Source organism: Sceloporus occidentalis, unplaced genomic scaffold, assembly GCF_023333645.1.
Source record: "Sceloporus occidentalis isolate IW3139 unplaced genomic scaffold, rSceOcc1.0.p SCAF_1, whole genome shotgun sequence".
In the NCBI taxonomy this organism is placed as follows: domain Eukaryota; kingdom Metazoa; phylum Chordata; class Lepidosauria; order Squamata; family Phrynosomatidae; genus Sceloporus; species Sceloporus occidentalis.
This window is the reverse complement of record NW_028316981.1, coordinates 139805675-139831983: the sequence shown is the minus strand read 5'-3', so window position 1 is coordinate 139831983 and position 26309 is coordinate 139805675. Positions and strand designations below refer to the sequence as shown.

General features: G+C 43.2%; 1 long non-coding RNA gene across 1 annotated transcript; it reads left to right on the top strand.

The window, feature by feature from the left end:
- Positions 1-725: 725 nt before the first annotated feature.
- LOC149322314 (uncharacterized) lies at positions 726-9727 on the top strand. Its single transcript, XR_016279852.1, has 3 exons — positions 726-822; positions 6426-7199; positions 9539-9727. It is a non-coding gene; the product is annotated as an uncharacterized LOC149322314 (long non-coding RNA).
- Positions 9728-26309: the final 16582 nt, after the last annotated feature.

The window sequence follows — 26309 nt, the reverse complement described above, 5'->3', positions numbered from 1 at the left end:
CATCAAATTTCTGATCAAATTCCAATCACAATTGTTTTTAATTTGATGACTACATCCACACACGCGCACACACACACACTCATCACTTATCTATACTATATAACATATACATGTTGTCAGTCTTTCATTACATAGGCCCAGTACAGATGGGCCCGAAAGGGTGGACTGGGGCTGCCTGTTGTTGTTGCGCAGCAGCACCGCAGCGCCACAGCAACCAAATTGTGTGGCGCTGCTGCACAGCAAAAAAGGAGCACTAAAAAGTGGCTCCTTTTGGCACCACTGCAAGCAGCCTGTGGCAGCGCGAACACATCACTGCTGCACTGCTCCATTTGGATGCAGCACAGCAGCAATATAATCGCTGCGCCTGCCATCTATACGGCGCTGCAAGCGATGATGCCCTAGTCACATGCTAGGGTTGTGGGGCATGTGGGTGCTCCGCCCCAAGGCAACCCTAGCACATGACGAGGGCGTCATTTAGGGCCCATCTGTACCGGGCCAAAGTCATCTTCAAAAGAGTTTCCTTACTGAAGAGCAGGAAAGGCTGACATGTCCAGTATTTTTACAGTCCCTACTTGTGAAGGATGTGGCCTGTTTTAACTATGAAACTGATTGTATTCAGCCCCCACCCTCTTTTTTCCTTGAATTTATAGAGTTTTTATTTCTCTAATGAATTTTTTCTCTGTCTATTTCTCTTTGCTCACTTTCTTGCAAAAAAGCAGATGAGGTGTGTGGGGGGAGATAGGAATTTGGAAGAAATGATCACCAGCAAGCATCCCAAGAGAAGCTTTGTGTGAGCTGCTGCCTTCAGAAAAGGAAAAGAAAGTAAGAAGTTCTTTTGCTATTTCATCCTTTGAACAAATCTTGCCAAGAAAACCCTGTGATAGGTTTGCCTTAGGGTTGCCATAAGTTAGAAATGACTTGAAGGGACACAGTTACAAACCCATGGGCAACTGAGGGGCAGTGAATCAGATCAGATCCCTATTCATTTAAGCATATTCTTTCTTTCCCACATCACAGAACCTATGCAGAACAAAATGAGATGACAGCCAGTGCTTATATGAGCTTTAAGAGGTCTCCAAAGTGTGAAAAATCTTTGCAAGCCAGCCTCCTTATCTAAGAAGATTTGAGAAGGAGAAATAAAACCTAAAAACCCTTGCCCTGTTAGGTAATCCTCTTCTTTCCTAACCAATTATTTCCCACACACGCTTGTTCCCAGGCTGTACAATGTTTAATGTCTTTCAGCTTTCAACTCTGCAAGGTGAGCCAAGGCTGTGATTTCCAGCTCTCCTGGAAAATGTGGAGCGATTGCTGAGAGCCAGTAAAACAGCAGTTGCCTGTTTAGCCAGATAGCAATAAATAAACCACATACTGGTTTGCAGATGGAGTTCCCTTCTTGTTTGCCACCTAAACATACTTTGTCCCTTTATAAACAGGTGCTGCACCATCTCAACTGATCCTAGGTAGTCATTCCTCTCTTGCCAAGAATGACTGCCCAGGACTGACACAGCTGTTGTAGCAGATTCATCAACAGGCAGATATTATTGGATTGCATAATATTTGGGGTCACAGGCTAACCCAAAGATTCCCCTTGCAATCCTGAATTCATCACTGAACTGAGAGACAAGAGTTTGTTATCCTAGGAGCTTCTCCTGCCTGTTCCACTCCTCCCTGCTTTTGTCTGTGCTATTCTTCCTGAGCATGCTGTATAGCAAACTAGGATGGAAAAAAAAAATTGGAAGACTTTGCAGAATCCTCAAGAAAACCCCATACACCTCACTGTTCTTCTTCAGACTGACTTTTTGAACATGACTATTCATGTCAAGCCAGTCAAGACAGCTATGGCATATTGCAGCCACTGTCAATCTGCAGCCCTCCAGATGTGTTGGACTACATCTTCTAAGGGCAGGTAGGATAGGAATGGGAAGGGTTCTAATTCAGCATATGTGAAAGGGACTGAGTTGGGGAACACAGGTGTAAAAAAAGTTCCTATTTCTTACAACTGTTCTCTCCTAGAATATCCCAAAATTCTCAGCTTCTTTTGAAAGCACTGTCAGATCACTGTTGGTGCTTTTTGCCAGTACAGTACAACTACACCAATATGGAGGTGTGGCAGGAAGAAAAAGGCTGTAGGTGCAATGTCTGGGAAGGCAGGCACTGCAGAACTAGGCTGCTTGGAGCTGCCTCTTACCACTGCTGTGCAACCCTAGGAAAAGTGCACCCAGTAGCATAGTGCCCCAGCAAGTCTCCATGGTGAGATGTTAGATCTGAACTGATTTGGAATGGAAGGAGGTTTAGTACCTCTGCTGTTTAATTCATTTTAATAAAGTTATGCCATCAATCAATCTTCTACTGCTGCACATATTCACCTTAAGGTAAGCTCTATTACATTTAAAAGGGATGGGAAACAACGGCCCTTTTGACTACAGTTTCATTTTTAAAACTGCAACCCCCCAGTTCCTTATGACTGGCTTTGCTGATAAGGAGTCAGGAAAAGGAACAAGAGAGGAAGGAGGCCTGGGGGGGAAAAGGTGGTGGTGGGGGGAATATAGAAGCACCTTTAAGATTGTTGTTGCTGTTGTGTGCCTTCAAGTCATTTCCAGTTTTGTTGTTAGCTGCCCTTGAGATGCATCAGTTCATGGCAAACCTGAACTGATGTCATCTCAAGGGCAACATTTCCAAGACCCCTTGTCTTCCACTGCTCTGCTTAAATCTTGTAGATTCAGGCCCATGACCTCCTTAATCAAGTCTAGCCACCTGGAGTGTGGTCTTCCTCTCTTTCTACTGCCTTCCACCCGTCCTAGCATTATTGTCTTTTCTAATGAGTCATGCTGTCTCATGATGTGGCCAAAATACGACATCCTCAATTTAATCTTCTTGGCTTCCAGGGAGTGTTTGGGCTTGACCTCTTCAAGGACCCATCTGTTTGTCTGAGCTGGGAATTGACCCTTGCCATCCAGAGTCATAGTCCAACACTCAAACCACATAAGATTAACCAATTTTTTATTTTAGCTTGAACTTTTGTGAATATCAATGCACTTCTTCAGAGGAGATCCATGAAAGCTCTTGCTAAAATCCCCCCCTTTTTTATGCTGCAAGAGATTAACACAGCTATCACTCTGAAAAATATACTAAAGGTCCCAGATGCTGTCTGATCTTGGAAGCTAAGGAGGGTCAACCCTGGTTAGTACTTGGGTGGGAGATCATCCGCTATATTTAAGAAGAAGGAACTGGCAAAACAGCTTCTAGGTATTCCTTGTATCCCTGAGTATCCCTGGTGGCGCAGTAGTTAAATGCCTGTACTGCAGCCACTCACTCACAAACCATAAGGCTGCGAGTTCAGTACCAGCCAAGGTCTCAAGCTTGACTCAGGTTTGCATCCTTCGGAGGAGGTCACTAAAATGAGTACCCAGCTTGTTGCGGGCAATTAGTTTACACTTTGTAAACATCTTAGGGAGTGCTTAGGTGCACTGATAAGTGATATAGAAATGTACTTGCTGTTGCTATTGCCTGAGAAAACCCTAGGAGATTCATGGGGTCCCCATAAATTGACAGGAGACCTGAAGGCATACATACACAAGCACACAAAGGGGTAAAGAAAACAAGAAATTGGGGAGAAGAGGTAGAAAAAGAAGAGGAATCTAAAGGCCCATTTCTGATTTAACAGAAGAAATAGCCTGTCTTCCAACACTGGACCCATCCTATTCTCCTTGCCCCCTCTTCTGCCATCTACAACTTTCAATTCCTGTACAAGATTTACTTGACATCAGTCTTGCTACCTTTTCTAATCTCTGGCTGGGCCAGGCCAAGGCAGGCTCTTCCATCATGCTAATGGCCCTTCTCATAATTACCTCATTTACTATTAATTTGGATGTCAAAGACATACATCACATTTCCCTTTAATTAACATGCTCTTAAAATAAAACCCCAGGGCTTTGCCTGCAGACTCAGAAAGAGAGACATGATGGCCCCCATGGAGAGCTTGGCTGGTATCAACTGCCAGCACTTACTTTACTTCCAGAACTCTGTTAATAATAAAATTAAATAAATAAATAAATAAATAAAGAGAAAAGGTTAGAACAATGAGGAAATGGCAGTAGTCCCTAGGTGCTCATTGCAGTCCCTTCTTCCCCATGGCAGTTTTACAGGCAAGCGTCTAGCCCAGCCAAGACCATCCATGGTGGAAACACGCACAGACTTTGGGGGAAAAGATCTTAGGAAGGCTCTCCCAGGGTTGACTCTGTGCATCCTCGCTCCCCACTCGGCTGAAAATGGACAAGCCATGTGACAGCCGGGAGAGTGCAATAGGGCTCAGGAGCGTGGGGATGCTTCTTAAATCGGCCCCAGGATGGCACTTTTTGCCCATCTGTATCAGGCCTTACTTTTTCCACTATAACCACACTGACTGGGGATTCTTAGAGTTGTTGTCTAAAAAGTAATCTTTCCTAAGGTCTCTCCAAGGGAATAAGCAAGACATTGCCATATCATTTCTGATTTCTCTGTACTGTTGTAAAAACTGGACAGTGAAGAAAGCTGAAAGGAAAAATTCAACTCTTGAAATGTGGTGCTGGAGAAGAGTTCTACAGATATTATGGACTTCAGGAAAGAACCTAGAGCAAATCAAGACTGAACTCTCCCTAGAAGCCAAGATGACTAAACTGAGACTATTGTACTCTGACCCTTTGAATCTGCTATAGCCACTGATGGAACTGTTTATGTTTGCTGATTTTAAGGTATGTTTTAAATTATGAACAGTTTAATTGTTATTTTAGGAGGGGATTCTGGTATATGGGACTGTATTGTTTTCACTTGTAAGCTGCCCTGGTTGTCTCGGACAGAGAGGCGGGATATAAATTTTTAATAAAATTATTTATTTATATCATGAGATGACATGACTCATTAGAAAAGGAAATAATGTTTGGCAAAGTGAAAGGCAGTAGGAGAATAGGAAGACAGTATTACATATGGATAGATTCAATTAAAGAAGCTACAGCCCTGGCTTTGAAAGATCTGAGCAGGACTGTTATTAACAGGGTGTCTTGGAGTTCTCTCACTCATAGCATCACCATACATTGAAGGTGACTTGACAGCAGTTACAAACAACAAGCAAGGCATATTCCCCATCCTGGCAACCCAAGGCAGTGCTTTCCAGCATTAAGAGGTTTTCAGTTCAAGAATTAGCATCTTAATGAGATTTTATTTATTTTAACTTAGTGACTGGGCTGGAGGACACTGGAAATTGCAATCCCCAAAGGTAACTTTATCACTCTCTTCATCTGAAGAGGGTGTCACCTTGGTTCCCCCCCCCCCCCCCTGCTGCTGGTATTGAATCATTCAGGAAACAACTTGCCAAAATTCAGTAGTTTGGCTTTTCCTGGAACAGAAATACAGGGATTGAGAGATGTACTTGTTGAGTTCCTGCTTGTTAGTTCTAAAATGCACAAAGCTTCTGCCAAGTCTAGTTCTCTCATAGCTGCCATCCCCATTCTTAGTCTTCCTATGATTTTTTGACTGCAGTCCTCACTCTGATCAATATTTGATCCCAGGTATGAAAATTCTTTTACTATGTCAATTTCCTCATTGTCTAGGTTGAATCTGTGTAAATTTTCTGTGGTCATTATTTTTGTTTTCTTTATGTTCAACAATAAGCCTGCCTTTGCACTTTCCTCCTTGATCTTCCTTAGTAGTTGTTCAAAGTCTGTGATGTTTTTGGCTGGTAGTATAGGGCCATCTGTGTATCTTAGATTGTTAATATTCCTTCCTCCTATTTTCACTCCTCCTTCTTCTGTGTCCAATTCTGTTTTTCGCATAATATGACCTGCATAAAAGTTGAACAGATAAGGTGAGAGAATGCAGCCTTGTCTGACCCCTTTGCCAATTGGGAACCATTCTGTTTCTCCGCGTTCTGTCCTGACAGTGGCATCCTGTCCTGAGTACAGATTCATCATTAGGACTATCTGATGTGTTGGCACTCCCATATCTTTAAGGGCATTCCATAGTTTTTCGTAATCTATGCAGTCAAAGGCCTTGCTATTATCTATAAAGCACATGCTGATCTTATTTTGGAATTCCTTGGTGTGCTGCATTAGCCACTGTATGTTTGCAATGTGGTCCTACTGCCTCTTCCTTTCCTGAGTCCTGCTTGTACCTCTGGGATAGTCTATGTTGCAGAATTTTGAGCATGATTTTGATTGCATGAGAGATTAGAGCTATGGTCATGTAATTGCTGCAGTCTTTTGTATCTCTTTTTTTGTGGATGGGGATGTATATTGATTGTTTCCAATCTGTTGGCCATCATTTTGTTTTCCAAATCTGTTGACATATGTTTGTTAGCACTAGTGTTGATTCTGTTAGTGTGGACTGAAGCAATTCAAATGGAATATCATCTGTTCCTGATAGTTTATTTTTTCCCATTTCTCTATTCGCAGCTTCCACCTCTGTGTTTAGAATTTGGAGTTCATCTTCATATGACTCTTCGGTCCATAGGTCCTTCATTGAGAATTAATTCATTTGAGATATGATGCTAGAGAAGAGTGCTGAGGTTACCATGGACAGCCAAGAAGTCAAACAAAATGATCCTAAAACATATCAAACCAGAAATCTCTCTGGAAGCCAAGATGACAAGACTGAGGCTGTTGTACTTTGGCCAAATCATGAGGAGGCACAACTCATTGGAAAAAACAATAATGCTAGGAAAGACGGAGGGAAGCAGAAAGAAAGGAAGGCCACATGCTAGAAGGATGGACTCTATTAAGAAAGTCATGGGTATGAATTTGCAGGACCTGAGCAGAGCAGTGGAGCATAGGGAGTCTTGGAGATGTCTCATCTACAAGGCCACCATGGATTGAGATCTACTGGAGGGTGGATAACAACAATAACAACAACAACAACAACAACAACAACAAACCTCACTAGCAGATTTGCTGTAGCACAGATCCTGCACAACATTTCTTGCCATGGATGAGTGGATGGTGAGTGTGTCAGTGCTGCATCTTCATACAGAAATCTAGATCAGCTAAGAATTTCTTTCTCTGCTTCAGATGTGTGAAATATAGAGGGCTCCTCTCCTAGGAAAGAGTTGGCCATACTATACTCCTGAGAATAACTCAAGTGGCAAAGTTGGAGGAAGATTGGCAGCATCCTTTTCTTTGTCTTTTAAGAGCTGCATGCCTGGGAGCAATTCAGCTGCATCTTCAATGCAGGTGAGTGTGTAGTGGGGATGTATCTGTTGAATTTAATCCTTCTGTGAAATTCAAGAAGTATAGGAATCTTTGTCAGGAAAGGAATTTTCAGGCCCTGTGGAATAAGAAGCACTTGCTACACAGAGTAGTTCTCATCGACCAGTTTTGACAGACTCCTGATTTTTTTTCTTATGCCTGACAATTAAAAAGCTGTGAGGAATCTATAAAGATTTCAGAGTCTGTCCAGGGAATATGGATCCCATTGTGCCATAACAGGAGACTTAATTGACATGTAATATTAGAGGCGGAAAGCAAGACAGGTTAACTATGATGATGGTTGAGAGACCCTGGGTGACCAGATATTATAATCACAAAGGAGGACAAGGCACCACAAAATGTAGGACATTCAAGAAAAGTGTGGTACATCACAATATATTTACACTGGTGCTTTTAGCTTTTATTTTGTGATGTACCACATTTTTCTTGAATGTCCTACATTTTGTGGTGCCTTGTCCTCCTTTGTGATTATAACATCTGGTCACCCAGGGTCTCCCAACCATCATCATAAATTCTTACTCATGCTCAAAATTGAGGACATGTTGAAATTCCTTCTGAACAAGAGGTTGAAATGTAAGACATCTCCTTGAAAATGAGAATGTGGGTTCACCCTGGAGAGAACATATGAAAAAGAGGACAGTGCCTCTGTGCCTTTACCAGTCAGGAAAAAGGAAAGACCACTGGAACTGGCCACAGAGGGAAATGCCTGAATTTTCTGGAATTACCTCTTCTATGCAACTTTTCATGATACAGGAGTCATTAGCAGAATCCTACAGAGTTCTCCCTGTTTATCACCTCCATAAAATACTTGTAGGCTCTCAAATGTATAGCCACTATTCAGACAAATACAAATTCTTCAGACGGAGAAATTTTGGAAGCACTTATCCCATCTACAGAAACATATATGTGCCATATTTAAAACATGCTATACAGTTGGCCCTCCTTATCCACGGATTTTTTTTATCCGTGGATTCAAGCAACCATGTCTTGAAAATGTTCAAAAAAAGTATAAAGTCCAAATATCAAACCTTGATTTTCCATTTTATATAAGGGGCACCATTTTGCTATGCCATTATATTTAATGGGAGTGGAGCATCCACGGATTTTGTTATCCACAGGGGAGTCCTGGAATCAAACCCCAGTGGATAACAAGGGCCCACTGTAGTTGCACAGGACTGGAGATGCTTTTATCAGGACTCTTGGTATTCCAAGTGGATCCAAGTCATTACACCAGCATTCTGTGTCAAATAAGCCATGTGCCACGGACAAAACCAAATACAAAATTCAGTAGAAGAAGCAGTCCACGACTGGACCATATTTTGAGACACCTGTTCTAAGGTGATGAAATTTATTGTTAATTTATGCTATTTTTATCCCACCCCTCCATTAAAAATAGCGTTCATGGAAGCTGTTTGCACAAAGCTGGGAAGTCATGAAGATGTTTAGAGAGAGTTGAACTGAACGTATTGCCAAACTAAACTCTTATTACTCCTAGCTAGCATAGCCAATGCTGGTGGATGATGGGAGATATTAGCCAACAATGACTGGAGGGCCACATAGTCCCCCAATTCTGTTTTAGAGAATAGCCTAAAAACCCAGCCTCCAGTTCACCAGTTTGTCCCTTCCCCATATCATGAAATCTTAGGAGCCAGGCCGGTTAACAATGATGAAAAATGTCTGTAAGCTGTTTTTGCCCAGGAAACAGAGTGGGGATATATATGTTGTTGTTGTGTGTCTTTAAGTTGTTTCTGACTTATGGCAACCCATGGAGTTTTCTGGGACTGAGAATGTGAGACAAACCCAAGGTCACCCAGTGGGTTTCCATGGCCAAGTGAGGAATTAAACCCTGGTCTCCAGTGTCGTAGCCCAGCACTCAAACCACTACACAGTGTTGGCTCTCAGGGATATCAATCAATCAATCAATCAATCAATCAATCAATCAATCAGCTGGCCAGTTAAACTAAGTGACATCTGCTCACTACCAGCCCAACCTATGATAAATGGAGGCTAGTTAGAGTGTGATTAAATTTATATTCCACCGTTCTCTGAACATAGGATCCAATGCAGTGTGCAACCATAAAAAAAACACAATACAACTGAAAAGCTTTAAGTAGAAGAGTTAAAACACTATTAAATCAAACTTCTATTTTTAAAAAACACAAGTTAAAAATGCATATTAAGAGCAGTTTTTTTAAAAAAAAACATAATAAAATGGAAACAACACCCCCATTGAAAGCTCCATCTGTCACAACATATTTTTAAAAGTCTTATAAAATAAAATCACAATCTTTACCTTTTGGCAGGAAGACAGAAGGGAGAGGTCCAACCAGACCTCCTGAGGAAGAGTGTTCCACAGCCTGGGAGCAGCCATGGAGAAAGCTTTCCTCTGTGTCCTCACCAGGTCGGGCCACCGATGGAAGAATCTAAAGATTGTTCCCTAAAACACAAAGACTGGAGAAGAAAGAGGTTACTTACTTGTCCCATCTGTCTGTAAAAAAAGAAAAAGAAAAAAGCAAGCATATGCACTCTTAGTGTTGTCTATCATTTTGAGTGCCTCAAAATCGTGTGTGTGGGTATCTGTCAGAGAAATGGCCCCATTTTGCTTCCCCTTTCTTCCCAGCAGTTGTTCAGTGTCACCTTTTCTTTGGAGCTTTCATTTGGAGCTTTACTAATTGCACAGTGGATGGCCTTGTTCTCCTTTGGATGCCCATCCTTCCCTTGAAGCACAAATATGGGGACAGAATCATCTAAAGTTCAGACCTCTTGGCAGAAAGTGGACTAAGATTTTTTTTTTAGTAGGAAAAGCCAGGGTCAACCCTATCCTTAAGCAGAATAAGTCAGCAGCCCTTGGAAGTTGCTTTTGAGCCCCCTGCCAGTCCCCTCATGCGTGTCTCATGCCATGTCCTGTGCCCCTAAGCTGTCCTGCTGCCCTCAGGCATGGCAGAGGTTAATACTATTCCATTGCCAGTTTTCAACTAGCAGTTCAGGCTGCTTCAGAATAAGGAAAGGGCATTATTTGGTTCTTTCCCTGGGACCAGCCCAAGTTTTTTAGTGCCTGAAGCAAACATTAACTTGCTGCACTAATTCCAACTTGAAATTCATGCCATTAATTATAAGATCTCTAGGAGAGATTTTGATGAGATGAACATAATAGAAAGATTCAGCCATAAGGCAACAAAGTGGCTGGCAGAGATCAGAGGAAGTTGGAGTGTGATTATTCTTTGCCACTACTAGCACCAACCAACTACACAGGAATCCAATTACAAAACTCTTCACATCTGAGGCTAATTTGCATTTGGACTCGAGTTGAAGTGTAAGGAAAGTGCCAACTTTTCAGCCATTGGTCTCTAAAACACGGACAACAAAGGAGACGTCTGAGCCAGTCCTCTACTCAGTCTGTGGGTCACCACACCAGCCTCCATTTTTGAAGCTGTAGCAGCTAAATACTAATGGAATTTAGGCATCTGTACTATTGATATCCTGAAATTATGAACAACATGATGTTCAGTAGAGCTGCAGCATTGTGGAACACGACCATTGTTGAAGAAAGGACACAACAGCCTTAATTCTGGTCCCCCTAGATCAGGGGTAGGCAACCTTTTGGAGCTGGGGACCAGGTTGGTGTCCCTCAGACAAGTCGGGGGGGCCGAAGCCGGGGGGTGGAGCTTCCACCCTCCGGGGTGGAGCCACCCTCTGGGGCGGAGCCTCCACCGAAGCCCTGCAAGGAGGAGGAGGCGTGTGCCCGCTCTCTCCTCCTCGGTCCCTTTCTGGGCAAACACCCCCAACCTGCATTCCAAAACACACACAACAGCACAGTTGTGCATTTCACATGACTTTACTTAACATGGCCTCTTGCATATTTCAGAGGCTTATTCCATAACCAAACCCCTTGGGTTTAACATGGCTATGCATATTGAACATGTCAAGGTGGTTTCACCGTTCTTGGACCAAGTGTACTTTTCAGAAGTGTGTACTTGGTCAAGGGACTTTGGTTTTTCTTCACTGCGCATGAGTTTGTAAAAATCACAGCAACTTACATTGGCCTTGCCTCAGAGGCTTTCTGATATCAATATCACCATTAAAGAACCAAAAACACACAGTCACACTCTCTTGGCTTCTGAAACAGTGCGTGCATGCCTCTCAAGCTGACTCATATCATTATCATCATCATCATCAACATCATCATCATTACCACACTATCATTGTCAAAGCAAGGGAGACTTGTTAGCATTAAAAGCACACAAAACACACTTTGCAAGGTCACACTCTTTCAGCTTCTGAAACAATAGTTGCATGCTTCTCAAGCTGACTCATCATCATCACCACCACACTATCATTGTCAAAGCAAGGGAGACTTGTTAGCATTAAAAGCACACAAAACACACTTTGCAAGGTCACACTCTCTCAGCTTCTGAAACAGTAGTTGCATGCTTCTCAAGCTGACTCATCATCATCACCACCACACTATCATTGTCAAAGCAAGGGAGACTTGTTAGCATTAAAAGCACACAAAACAAACTTTGCAAGGTCACACTCTCTCAGCTTCTGAAACAGTAGTTGAATGCTTCTCAAGCTGACTCATCATCATCACCACCACACTATCATTGTCAAAGCAAGGGAGACTTGTTAGCATTAAAAGCACACAAAACACACTTTGCAAGGTCACACTCTCTCAGCTTCTGAAACAGTAGTTGCATGCTTCTCAAGCTGACTCATCATCATCACCACCACACTATCATTGTCAAAGCAAGGGAGACTTGTTAGCATTAAAAGCACACAAAACACACTTTGCAAGGTCACACTCTCTCAGCTTCTGAAACAGTAGTTGCATGCTTCTCAAGCTGACTCATCATCATCACCACCACACTATCATTGTCAAAGCAAGGGAGACTTGTTAGCATTAAAAGCACACAAAACACACTTTGCAAGGTCACACTCTCTCAACTTCTGAAACAGTGCCTCCATGCCTCTCAAGCTGGCTTATATCATCATTGTCATCATCATCATCATCATCACACTATCATTGTCAAAGCAGGGAGACTTGTTAGCAACTAAAAAGAATGCAAAATAAAACAACCACAAAAAAAACCCTGTGGCCTCTGGCCACTCACCACCTTCTCCTCTTCCTCCTCCTGCTGCCCCCATCTGCTCTTCCTCTCTCCTCTTCCTCCTCCTGCTGCCCCCATCTCCTCTTCCTCCTCCTGCTCTTCCTCTCTCCTCTTCCTCCTCCTGCTGCCCCCATCTCCTCTTCCTCCTGCTGCTGCCTCCTCCTGCTCTTCCTCCCTCCTCTTCCTCCTGCTGCTGCCCCATCTCCTCTTCCTCCTCTTCCTCCTCCTGCTGCCCCATCTCCTCTTCCTCTTCCTGCTGCCCCATCTCCTCTTCCTCCTCCTGCCTCCATCTCCTCTTCCTCCTCCTGCTGCCGCCTTCTGCTCTTCTTCCCTCCTCTTCCTCCTCCTCCTCTTCTTTCTTCTCCTCCCCCTTCTCCATGTGCCGCACGGCCTGGGGGCAGGACGGAGGAGACAGAGGAGGAGGTGGGCAGCGCGGGGCAGCGCGGAGCCCCGCGGGGAGGCGGGGATGGCCGCGCAGGGCTGCACAGAGCCCCGCGGGGAGGTGGGGAGGGCCACGCGGGGCCATGCAGAGCCCCCCGGGGAGGCGGGGAAGGCCGCGCAGAGCCCCACGGGGAGGCGGGAAGGGCCACGCCGGTCTTCATCCTTTGCCTCCTCCACCCCAGGCTGCGCGGCCCTCCTCTTCCTCCTCCGCTGCCATTTTGGTTTTTAAAATGGCGGCGAAGTCTCGCATGACCTTTCCCGTCCTGGGAAAGGTCACGCGAGACTTCGGCCGCCATTTTGAAAAATAAAATGGCGCCCGGAGCGGTGCGGAAACGGCGGCAATCGGCGGCAGGACTTCGCGGGGGGCGGCAGAAAGGCCTCGGCGGGCCGGATCCGGCCCACGGGCCGTAGGTTTCCGACCCCTGCCCTAGATCCCCAGCCTTCACCAAATACCTTCAGAGATATAGGGCTGTTACTGACCAGATCAAAACAGCCACTGCGCCTAGAAGCAGTAGGCAATCCTGATACTGACTTATGCAATGCTGGACAGATTTCTCAGTTGACAAAAGCAGATACCTTCTTATTGGATTGCCTAAACCTAACACCTCTTCTGCTCTTCCCAAATGTCTTTGCTTTACTCACATAGAATGATTGTGATAAGGAACAGCATGTTTACAACTCACTGAGTTGTAGCATCAAAATCTTGTTGCTTAGAGTAAAGTCTTAAGTATCACAAGTCACTACAGAAGCAAAGCTACAACCAACCTTCTGCCATTTGATCCTCTTTCACTTCATAATCATCTGATGATGATTCATTACTATCAAGCAAACAAGATGTTCAGAATGAAAGGTCAAAGTCAACACATTTCATAAAGCTGCATGACACAAACTTCATTCAAGGCTTGTTGTTACTCTGAAAACATTGTGTTTGTTGCTTCATATTTTTTTTATCAGCAATGGCTGGGTGGTAGGAGCTCCTGAACAGAAAGGGTGGGGATGCACCTGTTCAAAGGTGATGCAAGTGTTAGAATATTTATCTTTAGGCATTAAAGGTTTGTGCAAACAGGGGCAGGGAGGCTCTAGTAATGTAGAACATTGCTAGGGAGACATGGAAGCGCTACACAAAATCTTGAAGGGCAAAGTGCAAGAGGGAGTACAGAGAAGTTTTCCTCCATTCTGTCTAGTGGAACTTAACTGGCAGCATGTTCTGGAGAGACAACATCTGGCACTGTGTGTGATGCTCTTGTCCATAGAACTGCCAGCCAAGCAGGATGTGGGGGGCAGTGGCAGGGAATTGGCATGTGATGATGTTGGGTCTTAAACAGCAGAATGATTTAGAAATCAGGAAACAATGTTTTTCACTGCATAAAGAAATAGACATTATTGCCAGGTAAGCTCTGAATGGTAAAAAGGTAAAGGTAAAGGTATTCCCCGTTGATAAGTTTGTTAAGTCATGTCCGACCATATGGGGTGGTGCTCATCTCCACTACTAAGCCAAAGAGCCAGCGTTGTCAGAGGCTACTCTGTGATCATGTGGCCAGCATGATTGCACAGAACCCTGTTTACCTTCTCATAGGAGTGGTACTTATTTATCTACTTGCATTTGCATGCTTTCAAATGGCTAGGTTGGCAGAAGCTAGGACTAGTGATAGGAGCTCACCCCATCATATGACACCCAGGCCTTGAACTGCCCACCTGCTGATCTTACAATCAAAAGAGTCAGCGTCTTAACCACTTGAGTGAGTTGCAGTTGCAGTTAAAGACATCACTAAAAGACACTAGCTGAAATTCAGGACATTTTTCTGGGCTGGACAGGCTTGTTGACCAGAACTTGTTGAATTGCAATCCTCTTTATCCCTCACCATTGGCTAGTTGGCTAGCTTATAATGGTGGCTGCAGTCTAACAACATAGGGGGCTACCAGTTGCTGACCAGCCCTCTCTTGGGTGGACCTCTCTTCACAACAGGCAGAAATAAGCAGATGGAGCTTGGTTGAGTAAAGACAGTCACCTTATATCAGGTCAGAACACTGATGCCTTTAACTCATTGACTCCAGTGATTCTCCGTGGTTTCAGAGAGAGGTCTTTTCCAGTCCTTCCTGGAAAGGCCAGGTGGAATCTGAGATGCACGCAAAGGATGTGGTTTATCATGGGATCACAGCCCTCTTGGGATGAAGGAGCAGCAACAGGAAAAAATCCCATCTTTTGAGTTTTTGTCAGTCAGCAACTCCATTTCCTCTCCTTTCTGTGTTGAAAGTTAGATGGCATGCTCCCTGGAACAGGGTTCTTTCCTTTTGTACTTTTTTTGTACTTGTAGCACTAGGCATCTGAAAATAATACTGCATCTGTTGTCGTCATCATCATCATCATCATCATCATCATTTACATCCCACCTTTTCCTCAGTTCAAAGTGGCTAATAACAAATTAAAAACACATAGTTAAAAAAGTCACAACAGTTAAAACAATTACAATTAAAAAGAAATTAAACAATAAAAATAAAATAAAACCAGATTAAAACATATACAATTAACCACACCAGCACAATTATTAGGAAAGTCTGGCACATGGTTTTGGTGAGACAGACCTTGTATACATTAATTAATTAAATTCCTGTCAAAACAGAAAAACCTTTAGTTGTCTTTGAAAAGAAAAAAGAGAGGATGACAGTCTAATGTTTCTCAGAAGGGAGTTCCAGAGCCTGGGAGCAGCCAGCAAGAAGGTGTGCTTCTTGGTTTCCACTAGGAATACCTGTGGAGATGGTACAGAGAAGAGCTTCCCCAGCAGAACTCAAAACATGGGCAGGTTCGTAAGGAACAATACAGCCCTCCAATTCAATTGTGACTATTGTTGCCAAGCAGTTTGTTGTTCTTCTAATTTTTGACAATCCTAAGACTTTTCACAAGGTTTTCTGATGCTGAGTGTGTGTGATTTGCCCAAGAACACCCAGTGGTTTCCATGGCTGAGCAGGGATTTAAACCCATGTCTCCAGAGTCATACTCCAACACTCAAACCACTACTCCATGCTGACACCAGCAAGTTGTACTGCCCCAAACAAACTGTAACTGTAGTGCATGGATGTTGTCCAGTTTAGCTAGATTCTGTGAGATCTTCTGCAAATTCTGGGAGGCAGGCTTTGAAAGTTCTTCCTATAGCTCTAGTCAAGCCTGTTCTCAAGAGCAGGCCCTTCAGGCGCCTGTGGTTCTGGGAGGTCACACAAAAACCTCATGAAGATGCTGGTGAAGAGAGCAGTGCAATAAGGCCCAGAAGCTGCCACATTCTGGGGGAACAGGCCAGCTGGACTTGGTTCATTCCAGGAACAGGCAGCTGATTGGAAGCATGGAGGGTTCCAATGAGACTTCTACTTGCCTCCCCTCTAGTGTCTGAATCCAGAGAGAAGCAGCCAGGTTCTGTGCTAAACCTGGAAGATTAATTATGTAGTCTTTAAATGTGTTTGCTTATTATGACAAGCCATAGAATGGATTGTTGACATCTGGCTTGTGAGGCACAAACCTCTCTTTGGGCCTGAACAGACAGCCCAAAATAAAGCTGCTTCAGGTCACTTTGGAAGTATGCTGTTTAAATGATGCATGTGTCCTAAGAGGCCAGAAGCCGCGTCAAAGCCACGCTCTAGTCCTAAGTACTGGACTGCAGCTTTGGCATAGCTTCTGGCCTCTTAAGATGTGTGTGTCATTTAAACAGCATACCTCCAAAGTGACCTGAAGCAGCTTTATTTTGGCCTGTCTGTTCAGGCCCGTTGTTTAAGAAGTCTTAACTTGTTAAGCAGTGGCATGCCACAATCGGAACCCATTGTTTGTTCTTGGCACACAACCTTTAAAATCATATGCAAAGGAATCTTGTAGCACTTTCTAGACTAACTGTATGAAAGAAGTTGTAGAATAAGCTTTTGTAGACTTGGGGCCAAAACAGATGGCCTGGTTAAACGGGCTCCGCACTAACTTGGGGGCATGGTGTTTAGACATGTCATCCCCCCAAGACAGACAAAAGCTGCGCCTGGGTTTACATGCTGGCCGGCTTCCATCCAGCTTGGAGGCATGACATTTAGATGACACTCGCCCTTGCCCAAAAGCCAGCTCTAGAGGCAAAAGGGCAGCTTTTTCCTGCCCCAAATAGGAGCAGTTTTTTCCGCTCCTATTTGGAGCGGAAACTGGCTGGATTGGGACTACTGGCTGGATTGGGGCTCCAAGCCACCCTTTGTTGGCCGTCTGTTTCGGCCCTTGGTCTCCTTCCTCATATGTAAGAGTACAAAAACTTATTTTAGCTTTAAATTTATTAACTTTAAAACCTGAATTTATTTTCTAAAACTGAATAATTAGAAGCTAAAGATTTACAGGGTGCTAGTGAGATAAAAAGAGCCAAGCTAGCACCAGCTAGAACTAATGGAATTGTGATGCAACAACATCTGGACTGGACATCTCCTACTACAGTTGTTATAGCAGGATTTCATGGCATAGCTAAGGAGACGTCTGTGTTCCTTACCTTTAAACCAATTAGACAAACCCCAGCTAATCCTCCATTGTGTCTACAAAGCCAGGAATAAAGATCAAACAACTGGGTATCTCTTGTGAGAAGAAAGAGTATTTAACTTGCATAGGTTAAATGAGCTTATTTTTGCTATGTAGTTTCTTGGATGTTTGGAAACTCCTGTACTAAGCTCAATTTGGGAGATGGCATGAATAAGGAAGGCAAAGACTTTAGGAAGCATGTTCAACAGGGGATGGTATGTAAGTACACAAGAGACACGAAAAATTAAAAGGGAAAAGAGAACACCAACTCACTCCTTGACTACTGAAAATTCGTTCAGACCATCTTTAGTTTTCACGAGCTTTGTGTAAGCTGCCTACAAGGGGATTTAAAAGTTGGGAATATTTAAACCAGTCAAGTTAAAAGCTAACACTTGAAAACTGTATTAAGGAGAGAGGTTCAGATTCTGTTACACATACAAAACTTTGATTTAGATCATAGAATTGTAGAGTTGAAAGAGACCACAAGGGCTTTCCAGTCCAACCCCTTGCCATGCAGGAACTTACAATCAAAGCATCCCTGGCATATGGCCATCCAACCTCTGTTTAAAGATCTCCAAGGAAGGATACCCCACCATGCTCCAAGGGAGTGTGTTCCACTGTCGAACAGCTCTCACTGTCAGAAAGAGGTGAAATCTCTGTTCCTGGAGCTTGCATCCATTGTTTCATATTTTAGTCTCTGCAGCAGCAGAAAACAAGCTTGCTCCCTCCTCAATATGACACCCCTTCAAATATTTAAACAGGGCTATCATATCACCTCTTAACCTTCTCTTCTCCAGGCTAAACATCCCCAGCTCCCTAATTCTTTCCTCATAAGGCATGATTTCCAAACCGTTCACCATTTTAGTCGCCCTCCTTTGGACATGCTCTAATTTGTCAACATCGTTTTTGAATTTTGTTGCCCAGAACTGCACACAGTATTCTAGGTGAGGCCTGACCAAGTCAGAATAGAGTGACACTATTACTTCCCTTGATCTAGACACTATACTTCTATTGATGCAGCCTAGAATCGTATTGGCCTTTTTAGCTGCCACATCACACTGTTGACTCATGTTCAACTTGTGGTCTCCTAGGACTCCTAGATCCCTTTCACACGTACTCTCCTTAAGGCAGGTGTCCCTCATCCTATAGTTATGCATTTCATTTATTATTATTATTATTATTATTATTATTATTATTATTTGCCCTAAGTGCAGTACCTTACATTTCTGTGTCGAAATTCATTTTGTTAGCTTTAGCCCAGCTTTCTAATCTATTAAGGACTTTGAATCTGCAGTTCTGGACAGCAGGTGGGAAGGGACAAAATGGGGCACGTGCCTGGGAGCACCACCACCCCAATTAGAACCAATGGGGCTTGAATATCTGCAATATTTCCGACTTGCAGGGGCATCCAGAATGGATCCCCCGCATATTGACAGGGACAAGTGTGCATACATAATGAAATATTTTAGCGAAGGGACTAAAGTCTAAACACAAAATTCATTTATATTTCATATACACCTTACACACATATCCTGAAGGTAATTTTATAAAATATTTTTAGTAATTTTGTGTGTGAAGCAAATTTTGTGTACACTGAACCATCAGAAAGGAAAGCTGCCTGTCACTATCTTAGCCACTCAAAAAAAATGGTTTGGTTTTTGAAATATTTTGAATTTCAGAAATATTGGTAATGGAGACTCCACCTGTACTATTTTTCTGTAATGGCGGTACAGTGACATTATACATTACATGTAACCTGATGTGTGGGAACTCAAAGACTCTACAGACTGGCATCAAAGGCTGGCATTGCGGCAGAGTGGGGTCACACAGTGTGTGTGTGTGTGTGTGTGTGTGTGTGTGAGTATAGACTGTATATATACCCCATTCACTTCCATGCCACCAACTTCTGAAGATGCCAGCCACAGATGCAGGCAAAATGTCAGGAATAAATTCTTCCAGAACACGGCCACGTAACTCAAGAAACCTACAAAAATTATAGAAGTCAAACTGTTGGAATAGGTACATTGAAAAGGCCCCACCACATGGTTCAAGCCACTCTTGATCTTGTCTGATTTTGGAAGCTAAGTAGAATTAACCCTGGTTTATATTTTGATGGAGGATCATGAGAGAAAACCGGGATCTCCAGGTGGGGATATGGAGGAATCCTGCCTGAATCCCTGAAGGCACTAGAACACACGGGAAGGATCTCACACCCCAGAAACCACAAAAGAAAGTACCACAAACAATGAAGAATGCCAAGAATAGACATATACATATATTTTCAAAATACAGGCAAGCATATAATCAGTAATATCAAAATGTGAATATGAAAACCATGTCAACAAGCAACAGTAGAAACATACAAATAATGCCACATTTTGCTGAGTTACCAGAGAGGTTGTTTTCCACAGATTGTATTATTTATTTATTTGGTATATATGAACCACCACTTCTTTCACTGTCAGTGTTTTCACTTATGGACTGCAATTCTGCTTTCATAGACTGTGTTATTGTTAGTTACCTTCCCACCATGTTTCTGATTTTCTGTTATTTATTCTGATACTTGTGTATATTTTGATTTAGTCTCTTCCTGGCAATCTTCCAGAAGATCTAGCTTACTAGTTGTGTGGGTTGCTTTGTCTGACATAGACTTTGTTACAGATGTTTAATGTAAGTTTACCACCAAGGTTCTCTTGTGTATTCATATATGCATAGCTGGAACTCATTCTATTGCTGACCTGCTTCTGCTGTAATTAGGTTAGCTACTCATCAGGTACCTATTGTCCCAGACTGTATTTGAGGTTTCTTTTTTCTGTAGTTTCTGAAATCCCGGAGAGCCATTGCTTCAAGTCAAAGCTAGAGGAACAAGGCAGCTTCTGATGTCTTACAAGGGCATCACTAAGTTCTTCCACAGAGATGCAGCCTTCTCATCTTCATCAGGTGATGGAAAAAATTTGGGATTTGGACTACTGGATATTATAATCCCACCAGATACTGTGTACAGGAGTGTCACTAGGGGGATGCAAGCCATACTAGGTGACACCCTAAGGGGGGGTGACACCATTGCTCCCCAAACTTCTGCCTTTTGGCAGAATGGGCTATAGTGTTTGCTTGTGTCTCTTTGAAATGCTGGGGCTCAGAGGAAGAGATGGCATGAATGGGGTGAGGTTCAGTGGCAGGAGAAAGGAGAGGCCTCAATTTTTTTAAAAAAATAAAATTTAAACATTTACACATTTAATTAAAAATATTATTTTAAATTTTTTACACCACTGCTCCCCCAACATTGTCTTGTGGCAGAAATGAACTGTGGTATTCTCACGAGTCCTTTTAAAACACTGAAGAGATGGTGTGTGTGTGTGTGGGGGGGGGGGGCAAAGCTCAGTGGGAGGAGAAAGGAGAGGTCCTAGGCCTAAAAAATAAATTTTAAAAATTTAATTTTTTAACAAGATTTAAAAAATATTTTAATAATTTCTTTTAAATTTTTCTTTAAATATCATATCTTACCAAAATTTCACTTTAAACACATTAAACTATGTACATGTAAATATATTTAGGCTGTATGTATGATAATATAATTGAAAGGTATAATTTTAATTTTGCTAGGTGTTTATGTAACAGTTATTGCAATTACATTCAGTGATATACAGGACTTATGATTTACAAGTAGCATTAGTAGAAAAAACATTGCTAAGGATTCTGTATGGTGTGATATGGAAGGAGGTCAACGTGGAGGTGACAACATGAGTTACCGCACTGAGTAACACCAATCCTGGTGATGCCACTGATTGTATAGTAAAGATTCTTGGATTGACAGTAGAAACTGTGAGGCCATATGACTGCAGCATGGACATTTTCTAACACATATTGGCCTCCCAGGTCGTAACATAGAAACATGGCAAGCTCAACCAACTTGGAAAGTTTTTAGGCCTTCTAGGTAGCTATGTCTCTATATAAATGGTTTAAGGAAGAAAGGAGTAATGGCTATGTCTCTGTTTGAAAAGAACTCATCAAATCTGCCAACAGATATGGAAAGCAAAACCATGGGCCACAGATTGAAAACACTCAATATACATTCCACACCCCAAGAAAGGGGACACCAAGGGTAGTAACCATCAGATCACTGCATTAATCTCCCATGCTGTCAAAGTGATGTTTAAGATTTTACAAAAAAAAAAGCCCCAAACCTCCACCCTTTAACCATATACTGTATATATAGAGAGAGCAAGTCAGAAATACCAGATGTCCAAGGTGGGGTCAGAAAAGAATGAGTCACCAAAGACTATATTGCAATCGTATATTGGCTAATGGAACATACCAAAGACTTGTAGAAGAAAGTCATCCTGTGCTTTACAGAATGCAGCAAAGCTTATGATTGTGTAGATAATAAAAACTATAGATTCCTTTAAAAGAAAAGGGTGTGCCACAACATTTGATTGTCTTGATATGTAACCTATACTTATGACAAGGGACCACTGTCTGGGCACATTATGGACGAACAGAGTGGTTTCCAGTTGGCAAGGAGGTCAGGCAAGGCTGCATTTAATTTATATGCATATAGAAAGCAGGATTAGACTTGGAGGAAGGAGGCTTGAAAATAGGGGGAAGGAACATCGACAATGTTGATTACAGCATATTACTATCAAAAAGTATCAAAGATCTAGAAAGTCAAGACAAAAATGTAACGAAGGACAAAAGCAGGCCTACAGTTGAATGTGAGAATAATAATAATAATGACCACGGAAGATTTGCATAACTTTGAAATGGATAATGACATTAAATAATTAAAAGATTTTCTATATCTTGGTTCAATCATAAATCAAAATGGGGCTTACACTCCAGAAATCAGAAAAAGACTAGGACTTGGAAAGGCAGCCATGAAAGAACTAGTGTACAAATGTAAAGATATATAACTGAATACCAAAATCAGGACAATCTGTGCCACAGTATTTCAGTTTCTATGTATTTTTGTGAAAGCTGGATGGGGAAAAAAACTGATAGGAAGAGAATCAACATTGTTGAAGGTGTTAGAAGTCTATAGATGACATGGACTACAAAAGAGACAAATATAAATGGATTTAAGAGCAAATGATGCTTGAATTACTACACTGAGGCTGTTGTACTTTGGGTATATCATGACTTACAAGAAAAGACAGTAATGCTCAGTAAAATTAAAAGCAGTAGGAAAAGAGGAAGACTATTCTACATGTGGAATGATTCAATCAAGGAAACCATAGCCCTGAGTTGGCAAGACCTTAGGGCTGTTGATAAGAGGGTCTGTTGGAAGTCTCTAAAAGTTGAGGGTGCCTTGATGTCAGTTAACATTAAATAGCAGCAACTGCTTGAGCACAGGAGCCGGTGCTGGTGGTGGAGAGGACAATCCACTGAAGAAGCTTTGCCTCATTTTTTAAAAACAAACAAGCAAACAAAAAAAAAACAATGGCGGGATACATACCGCCATTTAGTACGTCTTCTATACGTACTAGGGTTAGGAAGGGGCGGTGCTTCCGCACCCCCCTAACCCTAGTACGTATAGAATACGTACAAGATGGCGGCGCCCCTTCCACATGGGCGCCGCCATCTTGACGTACTGGACGCACAGCGTCCAGACGTGTCGCGCCGCTTGTGACGTAGCGAGCGCGCCCCTGGCGCCTCGCTACGTCGCAAACGCGACGAAAAAAGAAGCTCCATTTTGGAGCTTCTTTTTCGGTCCGCGCGGGAGTCGGGCCGTGTGAAGGCTCCGGCTCCCCCGCGGACCTACTGGCGGCGGCGGCGGCAGAGCGGCGCAAAGTGGCGGTATGTACCCCGCCCATGTGGCATGTGGCCAAACAGAGAATTAAAACCCAGCAAAAATAAAAGAAGGAGTTCAGTCACACACAAGCTAAACATATATGTAAAAGGAAAGGTGGAAATAATTTGAGATTTAAAACAGTCAAACATAGGAGAAGTCAAAATAAATAGATTTGCCCATCTAGGCCCAGAGTTCAGTCTTAAAGTCTAGACAGAATCCTCAGGTACTCAACCAAGTTTTGGGTTGAACTAGGGGTGCCACACCTTTCTCTTTTCCTTGAGAGTCGCAACATCTTGAACAAATATATGGCAAGCAGGTTGCTCTCTGGCTTCAAAATAGCTGTACCTATTGAATTTAGAAAGCGCAGATGGAAGAGAATTTTGCTTCTGTCGGCTTTCAAATCATTGATCAGCTTTTGCAAATTCATTCATATTCAGGACAGAAAGTGTCTGAGATTTTTATTTTTATATCGGATAATGGGAGAAACTGAAATGGAATATTCTCACCATCCTTTACCCAGCATAGGAAACAGAAGGGAGAATCTGAGAGTTGAAGAGCAGCTCTGTAAAATGAACATTCTGTTGCTGCTGCTCCTCCTCCTCTTTGCAACATGTGGAACTGAATGAAGTAGTATGGCTTTCCCCAACCTGAAGCAGCCTGGGCAAGGAGCAAGAAATACCTAGTTGATGTGAGCAGAGAATGCCCCGTCTGGTCTAAAGCTCCAGGAAGCTTCCACAACACAAGGAAATACAGCAGCTATGAAGAAGGATGGGTGAAGGTGCCTCCCCCCTGCCCCACAGCCTCACAAATCCATAGAAGGGTTGCCTCATTCTCCTTTAGTAGTCCATTGGTTCTTTACTTCTCCCTGCTAATCATTAATCACCAATAGCAACTGGTGACTTCCCTTCAGCAAGGTAGTAAATCCAAAATTTAAAAGAGCTCAACAAGATCCTGAGCCTATTTTGGGGGAGAGAGTTCAGCTCCTTTCAAGGTCAGACCAAATCTGGAGTAGGTTCACCACCCCACCCGACAGGATGCCACCACCTGCCAGCGCTAATTTTGGACTCCCTATGAAGAGAGCAGAGGAAGGAGAACCTCCTGTTCTGTCATCCATGTTTTCTTTCTGACAGATTGTGGGCTTCCTTTAAATGGCCCTGCTGTGCCATGATAAGAGATCTTTCCAGTTCCAGAGCAATGAGCACCAGTGAGGGGGAACAGGTGGAGGCCTGGAATGATGGATGGACCCATCTGGTGGATGGCCCAAGGGCTCCCTCGTTTCCACCTCAACAGCTGTGCACAGATGGCACAAGCATCTCAGCCAGATTGAATTTGCCTTTGTAGGCAGAGTTTGCTAATGGCACTTTGCAGATCCTTCCCAGATACAAAGGGACTGGGTGGCAGAAAGTCTCTCTCTCTCTCTCTCACACACACACACACACACACACACTTTGAGTCACAGGTGGGCTCCTGGCAGCTGAGTGTCTAGCTCCAGTCAAAGAAAATGCCAGCTGCAAGGACTTTTTGCTCTTGCTGCCTCCTTGACAGCATTGGGCCTTTGTGCCACCTAGCTGGCAAAGGATGGTGATGGTGTGGAGATTTGCAGTGCTGCATTAGTATCCAGCCACCTTGGCATGCTGCAAGGCCAGAAAATTTGCTGTATCATGGACCCAGCACCAGGAATGAGTGTTATTGGTCTGACAGCACTGGATGTACAGAAGTCCAAGATGCTGGGTCAGAGGGCAGCTGTAGATTGGATTTAGGGCGGAGGCAGCAACAGCAGTGGTGATAGAAGAGCTGGAATGACAGATCGCAATAAACAGAAAAGAGGGGGAGACCCTAAGGTTGGGATAACATATGGCTTTGGGATGGAATTGAAAAGAAGGAGGCTGAGGACCTGCCTATACTGTTAGGGGGTGGCATGGGAGCTCCAAGTCAAAATGAAGAGACCAATGGTTTAGACAAAGATAGAAGGAGCAGCAGGGCAACAGGTGGACTGTGGGATGGGATTGAAGGGTATTAGTGAATCCAACAGGGGAAATCCTATGGGTACCACCACAGGCCAAGGCCAAGTAGTACTGTCAGAACTCATTTGGAGGAGATCTTAGAGGTGATATCAATTGCAGAAAAGAAAGCCAACAATTTGCAAGTTGGCTGAATATATTTTACTGTTGCTGCTAGATCTGTTGTACGAACCCCCTACAGTGTTTTGCAGACAGACTTTGCTTAATGCCACCGAAGAGTTGTACATAACTGACACACTATGAGTATTCTTTCATCTGTAGGCCTACAGTGAGATGCTCAGAACTGCCAAAAGGCCACACTGGCTGCATGATGCCAAGTGGTGGAGGCGAAAACGCTGTTACCCCTGAACAACTGATGCATCAGGCAAGATTTAAAGCTCTTCCACAGTCTAAACTTCAGCCCAGGCCTTGGAGCCTCCTACAAAAGAAGGCAGCAGATTGTTGGCTTCCGCAAGTTACACACCCACCCGATACACAAAGTCCTATCTCCATCCATCTGCTGGGACCATCAGGAGTTGAGGATTCAGCATCTGTTCCTCAGGGAGGTGTGAAATTGACAGCAACGATCACAAAGAGAGTGGCAGTGGTATGGAGGGGGGGATGAAGGAGGAGGAGAGAAAAGCCAGAAGCACCAGCAATTCTGTGTCACTAAAAAAGAACTCTAGTAATAGTGGAGGGGGAAGGAACAGAGAGATAGCGAGAGAGAGAGAGAGAGAGAGAGAGAGAGAGAGAGAGAGAACACAAACAACTAGAATCTCTTTAAATGACAAACTCAAAACTCTTAATATAATTCCTCACTCAAAATCATTATTTCTTTTCTGTATTTCTCCATTATCCCCACTGCCTGGTTTCTGACCATAGAATCAAGTACAGATGACTACTAGGCATACATGCTAATTTAATATTAGGAAATGGTACACATAGGCACTCTGGCAATCATTTATAGGATGATCAGTGGAATGTTTCTTTATAGTGTTTCACATAAATCAAACATCTAACATACCATTAAAACATCACAATCAGAAGCAAAGACTTCTGCACCTGGACAGTGGTGGAATTAATGTGGTGCAGGGACTGCAGCCTGCCCTGGGTGACACCTGGTTGGGCCTTCCTCCTGCTATGGGGCAAGAAAGATCAAGCATGTCCCTCCCAGCTTCACTGCAGTGGCAGAGGCCTCTTCATAAAGAAGCTTCT